General features: G+C 48.2%; 1 long non-coding RNA gene across 6 annotated transcripts in view; it reads right to left on the minus strand.

Moving 5' to 3' along the window:
- LOC127924805 (uncharacterized) overlaps positions 1-1,832 on the minus strand; it is a 1,975-nt gene extending 143 nt beyond the window's left edge. Inside the window, exons 1-5 of one of the 6 annotated variants that reach the window (XR_008118877.1) lie at positions 1,459-1,832; positions 1,311-1,384; positions 827-974; positions 417-490; positions 1-342 (exon numbers count right to left, since the gene is read on the minus strand). The exon at positions 1-342 is cut by the window's left edge and continues 143 nt beyond it. This is a non-coding gene — a long non-coding RNA (uncharacterized LOC127924805). Of the gene's footprint in view, positions 343-416; positions 491-826; positions 975-1,234; positions 1,385-1,458 lie in introns of all 6 variants that reach the window. The other 5 variants (XR_008118879.1, XR_008118878.1, XR_008118875.1 and 2 more) reach the window with 5 other exon arrangements.
- Between the last annotated feature and the right edge of the window lie 10,580 nt (positions 1,833-12,412).

A 12,412-nucleotide genomic window follows, 5' to 3' on the forward strand; every position in this document is an offset into this window, starting at 1 on the left:
TCACTTTGATGATCACCGCTAGCAACTGTCTTCCACCCAACTCTACCTAGTTGATCGCTTTCTGAATGCCCTGATCACTTTGATGATCACCGCTAGCAACTGTCTTCCACCCAACTCTACCTAGTTGATCGCTTTCTGAATGCCCTGATCACTTTGATGATCACCGCTAGCAACTGTCTTCCACCCAACTCTACCTAGTTGATCGCTTTCTGAATGCCCTGATCACTTTGATGATCACCGCTAGCAACTGTCTTCCACCCAACTCTACCTAGTTGATCGCTTTCTGAATGCCCTGATCACTTTGATGATCACCGCTAGCAACTGTCTTCCACCCAACTCTACCTAGTTGATCGCTTTCTGAATGCCCTGATCACGTTGATGATCACCGCTAGCAACTGTCTTCCACCCAACTCTACCTAGTTGATCGCTTTCTGAATGCCCTGATCACTTTGATGATCACCGCTAGCAACTGTCTTCCACCCAACTCTACCTAGTTGATCGCTTTCTGAATGCCCTGATCACTTTGATGATCACCGCTAGCAAACTAGCCTCAGTATGAGCTGAATGCCCTGATCACTAGCAACTGTCTTCCACCCAACTCTACCTAGTTGATCGCTTTCTGAATGCCCTGATCACTTTGATGATCACCGCTAGCAAACTAGCCTCAGTATGAGCTGAATGCCCTGATCACTAGCAACTGTCTTCCACCCAACTCTACCTAGTTGATCGCTTTCTGAATGCCCTGATCACTTTGATGATTAGCAAACTAGCCTCAGTATGAGCTGAATGCCCTGATCACTAGCAACTGTCTTCCACCCAACTCTACCTAGTTGATCGCTTTCTGAATGCCCTGATCACTTTGATGATCACCGCTAGCAACTGTCTTCCACCCAACTCTACCTAGTTGATCGCTTTCTGAATGCCCTGATCACTTTGATGATCACCGCTAGCAACTGTCTTCCACCCAACTCTACCTAGTTGATCGCTTTCTGAATGCCCTGATCACTTTGATGATCACCGCTAGCTAACTAGCCTCAGTATGAGCTGAATGCCCTGATCACTTTGATGATCACCGCTAGCAACTGTCTTCCACCCAACTCTACCTAGTTGATCGCTTTCTGAATGCCCTGATCACTTTGATGATCACCGCTAGCTAACTAGCCTCAGTATGAGCTGAATGCCCTGATCACTTTGATGATCACCGCTAGCAACTGTCTTCCACCCAACTGTCTACCTAGTTGATCGCTTTCTGAATGCCCTGATCACTTTGATGATCACCGCTAGCAACTGTCTTCCACCCAACTGTCTACCTAGTTGATCGCTTTCTGAATGCCCTGATCACTTTGATGATCACCGCTAGCAACTGTCTTCCACCCAACTCTACCTAGTTGATCGCTTTCTGAATGCCCTCATCACTTTGATGATCACCGCTAGCAACTGTCTTCCACCCAACTCTACCTAGTTGATCGCTTTCTGAATGCCCTGATCACTTTGATGATCACCGCTAGCAACTGTCTTCCACCCAACTCTACCTAGTTGATCGCTTTCTGAATGCCCTGATCACTTTGATGATCACCGCTAGCAACTGTCTTCCACCCAACTCTACCTAGTTGATCGCTTTCTGAATGCCCTGATCACTTTGATGATCACCGCTAGCAACTGTCTTCCACCCAACTCTACCTAGTTGATCGCTTTCTGAATGCCCTGATCACTTTGATGATCACCGCTAGCAACTGTCTTCCACCCAACTCTACCTAGTTGATCGCTTTCTGAATGCCCTGATCACTTTGATGATCACCGCTAGCAACTGTCTTCCACCCAACTCTACCTAGTTGATCACTTTCTGAATGCCCTGATCACTTTGATGATCACCGCTAGCAAAGCACGCACGCACACACACACACACACACACACACACACACACACACACACACACACACACACACACACACACACACACACACACACACACACACACACACACACACATGCAAAGAATGTCTCTCCCTTATACCCTTGATACTTGATTACATGATTATGGTTAGTCTGTTACAGTAGTATTGTTGTTGTCATAGTGATTATTAACTGTTACAGTAGTATTGCTGTTGTCATAGGTATTATTAACTGTTACAGTAGTATTGTTGTTGTCATAGTGATTATTAACTGTTACAGTAGTATTGTTGTTGACATAGTGATTATTAACTGTTATAGTAGTATTGTTGTTGTCATAGTGATTATTAACTGTTACAGTAGTATTGTTGTTGTCATAGTGATTATTAACGGTTACAGTAGTATTGCTGTTGTCATAGTGATTATTAACTGTTACAGTAGTATTGCTGTTGTCATAGTGATTATTAACTGGTATTATAGTATTGTTGTTGTCATAGTGATTATTAACTGTTACAGTAGTATTGTTGTTGTCATGGTGATTATTAACTGTTACAGTAGTATTGTTGTTGTCATAGTGATTATTAACTGTTACAGTAGTATTGTTGTTGACATAGTGATTATTAACTGTTACAGTAGTATTGTTGTTGTCATAGTGATTATTAATGGAGGGTCGTAGTAGTATTGCTGTTGTCATAGTGATTATTAACGGAGGGTCATAGTAGTATTGTTGTTGTCAGAGTGATTATTAACTGTTACAGTAGTATTGTTGTTGTCATAGTGGTTACTAACGGAGGGTCATAGTAGTATTGTTGTTGTCATAGTGATTATTAACTGTTACAGTAGTATTGTTGTTGTCATAGTGATTATTAACTGTTACAGTAGTATTGTTGTTGTCATAGTGATTATTAACTGTTACAGTAGTAATGCTGTTGTCATAGTGATTATTAACGGAGGGTCATAGCAGTAGAAGGTTCCTGGTAAAGCCTGGACATGTTATCTGAAAGGAGGCTAAAATGATGATACTAGTACATCTTATCTATTAACACACACATATTATCTATTAACACACACATCTTATCTATTAACACACACACACACACACACACACACACACACACACACACACACACACACACACACACACACACACACACACACACACACACACACACACACACACACACACACACACACACACACATACACACACCTGCACATACACGCACACACAAGGTGTCTATTTTACACATCAAACTCATCAAAACAGAGATCAAAGGTTTGTTATTCTTAGAATGAGTTGAATACTGATGATAAGAAACGGTGTCTCTAATCAGCGTTGTACAGCTTCCTGGTCTGCCTCGAGGAATGGCTGCTGTCATTCACTGGAAAGACTCACCGCTCTCACTAAACTCAAATATCAGGGTGTTGTTTTGAGTCACATGGTTTGACTCACCGCTCTCACTAAACTCAAATATCAGGGTGTTGTTTTGAGTCACATGGTTTGACTCACCGCTCTCACTAAACTCAAATATCAGGGTGTTGATTTGAGTCACATGTTTTGACTCACCGCTCTCACTAACTCAAATATCAGGGTGTTGATTTGAGTCACATGGTTTGACTCACCGCTCTCACTAACTCAAATATCAGGGTGTTGATTTGAGTCACATGGTTTGACACACCACTCTCACTAAACTTAAATATCAGGGTGTTGATTTGAGTCACATGTTTTGACTCACCGCTCTCACTAAACTCAAATATCAGGGTGTTGATTTGAGTCACATGTTTTGACTCACCGCTCTCACTAACTCAAATATCAGGGTGTTGATTTGAGTCACATGGTTTGACTCACCACTCTCACTAACTCAAATATCAGGGTGTTGATTTGAGTCACATGGTTTGACTCATCGCTCTCACTAACTCAAATATCAGGGTGTTGTTTTGAGTCACATGGTTTGACTCATCGCTCTCACTAACTCAAATATCAGGGTGTTGATTTGAGTCACATTGTAAGGTTCTGCTTTTCTTTTCTTAGTCAACCTTGTGTTCTTTTTCTTTGTGGTCTGGAACGTAGTCCTGTTTCTTTGTGGTCTGGAACGTAGCCCTGTTTGTTTGTGGTCTGGAACGTAGCCCTGTTTCTTTGTGTTCTGGAACGTAGCCCTGTTTCTTTGTGTTCTGGAACGTAGCCCTGTTTCTTTGTGTTCTGGAACGTAGCCCTGTTTCTTTGTGTTCTGGAACGTAGCCCTGTTTCTTTGTGTTCTGGAACGTAGCCCTGTTTCTTTGTGTTCTGGAACACAGCCCTGTTTCTTTGTGTTCTGGAACGTAGCCCTGTTTCTTTGTGTTCTGGAACACAGCCCTGTTTCTTTGTGTTCTGGAACACAGCCCTGTTTCTTTGTGTTCTGGAACGTAGCCCTGTTTCTTTGTGTTCTGGAACATATCCCTGTTTCTTTGTGTTCTGGAACACAGCCCTGTTTCTTTGTGTTCTGGAACGTAGCCCTGTTTCTTTGTGTTCTGGAACGTAGCCCTGTTTCTTTGTGTTCTGGAACGTAGCCCTGTTTCTTTGTGTTCTGGAACGTAGCCCTGTTTCTTTGTGTTCTGGAACCTAGCCCTGTTTCTTTGTGTTCTGGAACCTAGCCCTGTTTCTTTGTGTTCTGGAACTGGAACAGCCCTGTTTCTTTGTGTTCTGGAACACAGCCCTGTTTCTTTGTGTTCTGGAACGTATCCCTGTTTCTTTGTGTTCTGGAACGTAGCCCTGTTTCTTTGTGTTCTGGAATGTAGCCCTGTTTCTTTGTGTTCTGGAACGTAGCCCTGTTTCTTTGTGTTCTGGAACACAGCCCTGTTTCTTTGTGTTCTGGAACGTAGCCCTGTTTCTTTGTGTTCTGGAACGTAGCCCTGTTTCTTTGTGTTCTGGAACGTAGCCCTGTTTCTTTGTGTTCTGGAACGTAGCCCTGTTTCTTTGTGTTCTGGAACGTAGCCCTGTTTCTTTGTGTTCTGGAACACAGCCCTGTTTCTTTGTGTTCTGGAACACAGCCCTGTTTCTTTGTGTTCTGGAACGTAGCCCTGTTTCTTTGTGTTCTGGAACGTAGCCCTGTTTCTTTGTGTTCTGGAACATAGCCCTGTCTTTCATTTTTGTTAATTGATTTCTCCTGTGTTGGCTTCTCACTTGGTCTGCATCAGCTCCCTGTTCAGTTCTTTCTGTTTGTATGGTTGTGAGGTATTGTTTGTTTTTGACTGCCTACCTGTGTTTGACCATTGCCTGCCTGTGTTTGACCATTGCCTGCCTGTGTTTGACCATTGCCTGCCTGTGTTTGACCATTGCCTGCCTGTGTTTGACCATTGCCTGCCTGTGTTTGACCATTGCCTGCCTGTGTTTGACCATTGCCTGCCTGTGTTTGACCATTGCCTGCCTGTGTTTGACCATTGCCTGCCTGTGACCACGATTCCTGCCTTCTGCGAAGGCTTAATTAACATCTGCCGTGCTCTGCGTGTGAATCAACCCCTTTTTCTCCCTGAGTATTCATGACAGAATACCTGACCCAATAACGGAATGGATTCAGTGGAGCTACAACGGCGCCTAACCCAGCAAGAGGAGCTTATGGAGGAAATGTGCCATCTTCTCTGCCAGCCTGTCCCTTCTCCTCTGATGCCAGGTATCATAACCCAGCAAGAGGAGCTTATGGAGGAAATGTGCCATCTTCTCTGCCAGCCTGTCCCTTCTCCTCTGATGCCAGGTATCATAACCCAGCAAGAGGAGCTTATGGAGGAAATGTGCCATCTTCTCCGCCAGCCTGTCCCTTCTCCTCCGATGCCAGGTATCATAACCCAGCAAGAGGAGCTTATGGAGGAAATGTGCCATCTTCTCTGTCAGCCTGTCCCTTCTCCCCCGATGCCAGGTATCATAACCCAGCAAGAGGAGCTTATGGAGGAAATGTGCCATCTTCTCTGTCAGCCTGTCCCTTCTCCCCCGATGCCAGGTATCATAACCCAGCAAGAGGAGCTTATGGAGGAAATGTGCCATCTTCTCTGCCAGCCTATCCCTTCTCCTCCGATGCCAGGTATCATAACCATCAAGAGGAGCTCTGCCAGCCTATCCCTTCTCCTCCGATGCCAGGTATCATAACCATCTTCTCCGCCAGCCTGTCCCTTCTCCTCCGATGCCAGGTATCATAACCATCTTCTCCGCCAGCCTGTCCCTACTCCTCCGATGCCAGGTATCGTAACCCAGCAAGAGGAGCTTATGGAGGAAATGTGCCATCTTCTCTGCCAGCCTGTCCCTTCTCCTCCGATGCCAGGTATCATAACCCAGCAAGAGGAGCTTATGGAAAGCAATCTTCTCCGCCAGAAATGTGCCATCTTCTCTGCCAGCCTGTCCCTTCTCCTCCGATGCCAGGTATCATAACCCAGCAAGAGGAGCTTATGGAGGAAATGTGCCATCTTCTCTGCCAGCCTGTCCCTTCTCCTCCGATGCCAGGTATCATAACCCAGCAAGAGGAGCTTATGGAGGAAATGTGCCATCTTCTCCGCCAGCCTATCCCTTCTCCTCCGATGCCAGGTATCATAACCATTTTCTCCGCCAGCCTATCCCTTCTCCTCCGATGCCAGGTATCATAACCCAGCAAGAGGAGCTTATGGAGGAAATGTGCCATCTTCTCCGCCAGCCTGTCCCTTCTCCTCCGATGCCAGGTATCATAACCATCCAGCAAGAGGAGCTCCTCCGATGGAGGAAATGTGCCATCTTCTCCGCCAGCCTGTCCCTTCTCCTCCGATGCCAGGTATCATAACCCAGCAAGAGGAGCTTATGGAGGAAATGTGCCATCTTCTCTGCCAGCCTGTCCCTTCTCCTCCGATGCCAGGTATCATAACCCAGCAAGAGGAGCTTATGGAGGAAATGTGCCATCTTCTCTGCCAGCCTATCCCTTCTCCTCCGATGCCAGGTATCATAACCATCTTCTCCGCCAGCCTATCCCTTCTCCTCCGATGCCAGGTATCATAACCATCTTCTCCGCCAGCCTATCCCTTCTCCTCCGATGCCAGGTATCATAACCATCTTCTCTGCCAGCCTATCCCTTCTCCTCCGATGCCAGGTATCATAACCATCTTCTCCGCCAGCCTGTCCCTTCTCCTCCGATGCCAGGTATCATAACCATCTTCTCCGCCAGCCTATCCCTACTCCTCCGATGCTAGGTATCATAACCATCTTCTCCGCCAGCCTATCCCTTCAACCCCCGATGCCAGGTATCGTAACCCAGCAAGAGGAGCTTATGGAGGAAATGTGCCATCTTCTCCGCCAGCCTATCCCTACTCCTCCGATGCCAGGTATCATAACCATCTTCTCTGCCAGCCTGTCCCTTCAACCCCCGATGCCAGGTATCGTAACCCAGCAAGAGGAGCTTATGGAGGAAATGTGCCATCTTCTTCGCCAGCCTATCCCTTCTCCCCCGATGCCAGGTATCATAACCCAGCAAGAGGAGCTTATGGAGGAAATGTGCCATCTTCTCTGCCAGCCTGTCCCTTCTCCTCCGATGCCAGGTATCGTAACCATCTTCTCCGCCAGCCTATCCCTACTCCTCCGATGCCAGGTATCGTAACCATCTTCTCCGCCAGCCTATCCCTAACTTCAATTCTCCGTCCCAGTATTGATGACAGTGAAGGGGGTTACTGAGTACGTAGAAGGCTTGATAGATTCGGAAGCAGAAGGTAATTTTATCGATCACCAGCGAGTGGGGCGGCAGCGTAGCCTAGTGGTTAGAGCGTTGGACTAGTAACCGGAAGGTTGCAAGTTCAAACCCCCGAGCTGACAAGGTACAAATCTGTCGTTCTGCCCCTGAACAGGCAGTTAACCCACTGTTCCTAGTCCGTCATTGAAAATAAGAATTTGTTCTTAACTATGCCTAGTTAAATAAAGGTAAAATAAATAAAAGTACAAGAGCTTGACATTGATCTAACACCTGTCACCCTGCCTTAAGGATTAGCACCCTGGACGGGGTGCCATTGGGCACGGGGTTCATCATGCACCTGACCACAGAGCGTCACCCTCCAGATTGGAGTCTTCCACACCAAAACCATTCAACTCATGGAACTCTCATCCCCAAGTCCGTAGAAGGCTCGATAGATTCAGGAGCAGCAGGTAAATTAATCGATCAACAGCGAGTACAAGAGCTGTCACCCTCCCTTAAGGATTAACACCCTGGACGGGCAGCCATTAGGCACGTGGTTCATCACGCACCTGACCACAGAGCGTCACCCCTCCCTTAAGGATTAACACCCTGGACGGGCAGCCATTAGGCACGTGGTTCATCACGCACCTGACCACAGAGCGTCACCCCTCCCTTAAGGATTAACACCCTGGACGGGCAGCCATTAGGCACGTGGTTCATCACGCACCTGACCACAGAGCGTCAGGATTAACACCCTGGACGGGCAGCCATTAGGCACGTGGTTCATCACGCACCTGACCACAGAGCGTCAGGATTAACACCCTGGACTGGCAGCTATTAGGCACGTGGTTCATCACGCACCTGACCACAGAGCGTCGCCCCTCCCTTAAGGATTAACACCCTGGACGGGCAGCCATTAGGCACGGGGTTCATCATCTCCAGATTGGAGTCTTCCACACCGAAACCATTCAACTCATGGAACTCTCATCCCCCAAACTGCCACTCATCCTCGGACACCCCTGGCTTTGTCATCATGCCCCTGTCATCTCGTGGAGACAAGGTGAACTACTATCCTGGTCTTCTACTTGCTTCTCCAGTTGTCTCAGCCTACCCTGCAGAGCCACCACTATTGAGGACCCTCCCTCGGCAGTGCCACCCACCATACCATCTGAATACACCCAGTACAGCAACGTCTTCAGCAAAGTCAAGGCCTCCACTCTGCCACCACATCGCCCAGGAGACTGTGCTCTTGACTTACTCCCTGGAGTGTCCCCACCGAATGGCCGTGTTTACCCCCTATCGATCCCGGAAAATGAGGCAATGGAGAACTACATTGATGAATCACTCAAACGGTTTCATTCGTCCTTCTTCCCCGGCTGCGTCCAGCTTCTTCTTCGTCTGAAAAAAAAGGACGGTGGTCTCCGTCCATGTATGGATTATCGTTCCCTGAATGACGTCATGGTCAAGAACCGTGTCCCTCTTCCTCTGATCCAGCGACCCTTGAACAAGTGGGCCGCCCCGACATCTATACTAAACGTGACCTGCGAAGTGCATATAACCTTGTCCGTATACGTGAAGGCGACGAATGGAAGACGGCCTTTATCACCACTTGAGTACACTACGAATACCTGGTCCTGCCCTACGGCCTTACGAACGCCCTTGCCGTCTTCCAATCCTTTATGAACGAGGTTTTCCAGGAAATGACCAATCGCTTTCTCATCGTCTACATTGATGACCTCCTGATTTACTCCTGATTTACTCATGTGCAAAAGGTTCTTCAACGGCTCCTTGACCATAACCTTTTATGTGAAGACTGACGAGCACCTTCCATGTAAGCTTCCTCGGCTTCGTACTGACACCTGGAGGGGTCAGCATGGATGTGGACAAAGTCACCGCCATCAGTAATGGGCCCAAACCCATCACCTTTAAGGAACTCCAACGTTTTATTGGGTTCTCCAACTTCTATCGTCGGTTCATTCAGAACTTCAGTTCTACTTCTGCCCCACTCACTGCCCTTACCAGACAAAAGACCCGGACCCTTCAATGGACTGATACAGACCCTTGCCTCTTCACCTCAGCTCCTGTCCTTCTCCAACCCGATCAGACCCTTCCTTTCACCCTGGAGGTGAATGCCTCTTCATCTCAGCTCCTGTCCTTCTCCAACCCGATCTGACCCTTCCTTTCACCCTGCAGGTGGATGCCTCTTCACCTCAGCTCCTGTCCTTCTCCAACCCGATCAGACCCTTCCTTTCACCCTGGAGTTGGATGCCTCCGAAGTAGGAGACATACTCTCTCAGCGGGTGGGAACACCTCCCACATCACATCCCTTTGCCTTCTTCTCCAGGAAGTTATCCCCGCTGAGAGGAATTACGATGTGGGGAGCAGAACTCCTCGCCATCAGCATGGCCATCGGAGTGGCGCCACTGGTTGGAGGGCGCACAACATACCTTTTTCATCTTAACATATCATTGTAATCTGGAATATTTCAGAGGGGCCAAGAGGTTAACTCCAGACAAGCCCGCTGGGCTCTCTTCACACACTTCCATTTTCATGTTACTTACATCCCTGGAAAGCAAAATGTGAAAGCGACGCTCTCTCCCGCCAGTTTGACCTTCCGACCAGTAACTCAGACTCTACCCATTCTTCCTTCCTCCAGCATTATGGGACCGGTACAGTGGGAGGTTCACTCTGCCATACAAGAGGCCCAAACCTCAGACCCGGCTCCTCCTGAGACACCAGCTGGGAGGAGTTATGTGTCAGCAGCTGTTAGACCCCCAACTGATGCAATGTTGTCACATGTCCTTGGGGTCAGGACATCCGGACATTACACGAACCACCGAACTTCTAGCCCGGAAGTTCTGGTGGTCCTCACTGGCATCCGACATAAGGGATTACCTACTCTCTTACTCTCCTGTCCAGTGCGCATAACATCTCCCTTCTGGGAAGCTTCAACCTTTGCCAATCCCTCACAGACCCTGGTCCCACATAGATGTTGACTTCATCACAGACCTTCCTGAGGCAGAATGTCGTGTCAGTCCATGACCGCGTCGAACCAGCCTGCCAGACCTCTAGGCGTCTGCCTCTGCCCGCTCCACCCTCCGGTGCCGTTGGGTCGACAGGAGCCTCCCTGGGGGGGGTGGGGTAGCGGTTCTGGAACGTAGCCTTTGTTCTGGAACGTAGCCTTTGTTCTGGAATGTAGCCTTTGTTCTGGAATGTAGCCTTTGTTCCTTTGTTCTGGAACGTAGCCTTTGTTCTGGAACGTAGCCTTTGTTCTGGAACGTAGCCTTTGTTCTGGAACGTAGCCTTTGTTCCGTGGTTCTGGAATGTAGCCTTTGTTCCTTTGTTCTGGAACGTAGCCTTTGTTCCTTTGTTCTGGAACGTAGCCTTTGTTCCTTTGTTCTGGAACGTAGCCTTTGTTCCGTGGTTCTGGAATGTAGCCTTTGTTCCGTTGTTCTGGAACGTAGCCTTTGTTCCTTTGTTCTGGAACGTAGCCTTTGTTCCTTTGTTCTGGAATGCAGCCTTTGTTCCGTTGTTCTGGAATGCAGCCTTTGTTCCGTTGTTCTGGAACGTAGCCTTTGTTCCTTTGTTCTGGAACGTAGCCTTTGTTCCTTTGTTCTGGAATGCAGCCTTTGTTCCGTTGTTCTGGAACGTAGCCTTTGTTCTGGAACGTAGCCTTTGTTCTGGAATGTAGCCTTTGTTCCGTGGTTCTGGAACGTAGCCTTTGTTCCGTGGTTCTGGGACGTAGCCTTTGTTCCGTGGTTCTGGAACGTAGCCTTTGTTCCTTTGTTCTGGAACGTAGCCTTTGTTCCTTTGTTCTGGAACGCAGCCTTTGTTCCGTTGTTCTGGAACGTAGCCTTTGTTCCGTTGTTCTGGAACGTAGCCTTTGTTCCTTTGTTCTGGAACGTAGCCTTTGTTCCGTTGTTCTGGAACGTAGCCTTTGTTCCGTGGTTCTGGAACGTAGCCTTTGTTCCGTGGTTCTGGAACGCAGCCTTTGTTCCGTGGTTCTGGAACGTAGCCTTTGTTCCGTGGTTCTGGAACGTAGCCTTTGTTCCGTGGTTCTGGAACGTAGCCTTTGTTCCGTGGTTCTGGGACGTAGCCTTTGTTCCGTGGTTCTGGAACGTAGCCTTTGTTCCGTGGTTCTGGAACGTAGCCTTTGTTCCGTGGTTCTGGAACGTAGCCTTTGTTCCGTGGTTCTGGAACGTAGCCTTTGTTCCGTGGTTCTGGAACGTAGCCTTTGTTCCGTGGTTCTGGGACGCAGCCTTTGTTCCGTAGTTCTGGAACGTAGCCTTTGTTCTGGAACGTAGCCTTTGTTCTGGAACGTAGCCTTTGTTCCGTGGTTCTGGAATGTAGCCTTTGTTCATTTGTTCTGGAACGTAGCCTTTGTTCCTTTGTTCTGGGACGTAGCCTTTGTTCCGTTGTTCTGGAACGTAGCCTTTGTTCCGTGGTTCTGGAACGTAGCTTTGTTCCTTTGTTCTGGAACGTAGCTTTGTTCCTTTGTTCTGGAACGTAGCCTTTGTTCCGTTGTTCTGGAACGTAGCCTTTGTTCCGTGGTTCTGGAACGTAGCCTTTGTTCCGTGGTTCTGGAACGTAGCCTTTGTTCCGTTGTTCTGGAACGTGGTAGCCTTTGTTCCGTGGTTCTGGAACGTAGCCTTTGTTCCGTGGTTCTGGAACGTAGCCTTTGTTCCGTGGTTCTGGGACGCAGCCTTTGTTCCGTGGTTCTGGAACGTAGCCTTTGTTCCGTGGTTCTGGAACGTAGCCTTTGTTCCGTGGTTCTGGAATGCAGCCTTTGTTCCGTTGTTCTGGGACGTAGCCCTTGTTCCGTGGTTCTGGAACGTAGCCTTCGTTCCGTGGTTCTGGAAACGCAGCCT

Source organism: Oncorhynchus keta, unplaced genomic scaffold (genome assembly GCF_023373465.1).
Source record: "Oncorhynchus keta strain PuntledgeMale-10-30-2019 unplaced genomic scaffold, Oket_V2 Un_contig_4568_pilon_pilon, whole genome shotgun sequence".
Classification (NCBI taxonomy): Eukaryota; Metazoa; Chordata; class Actinopteri; order Salmoniformes; family Salmonidae; genus Oncorhynchus; species Oncorhynchus keta.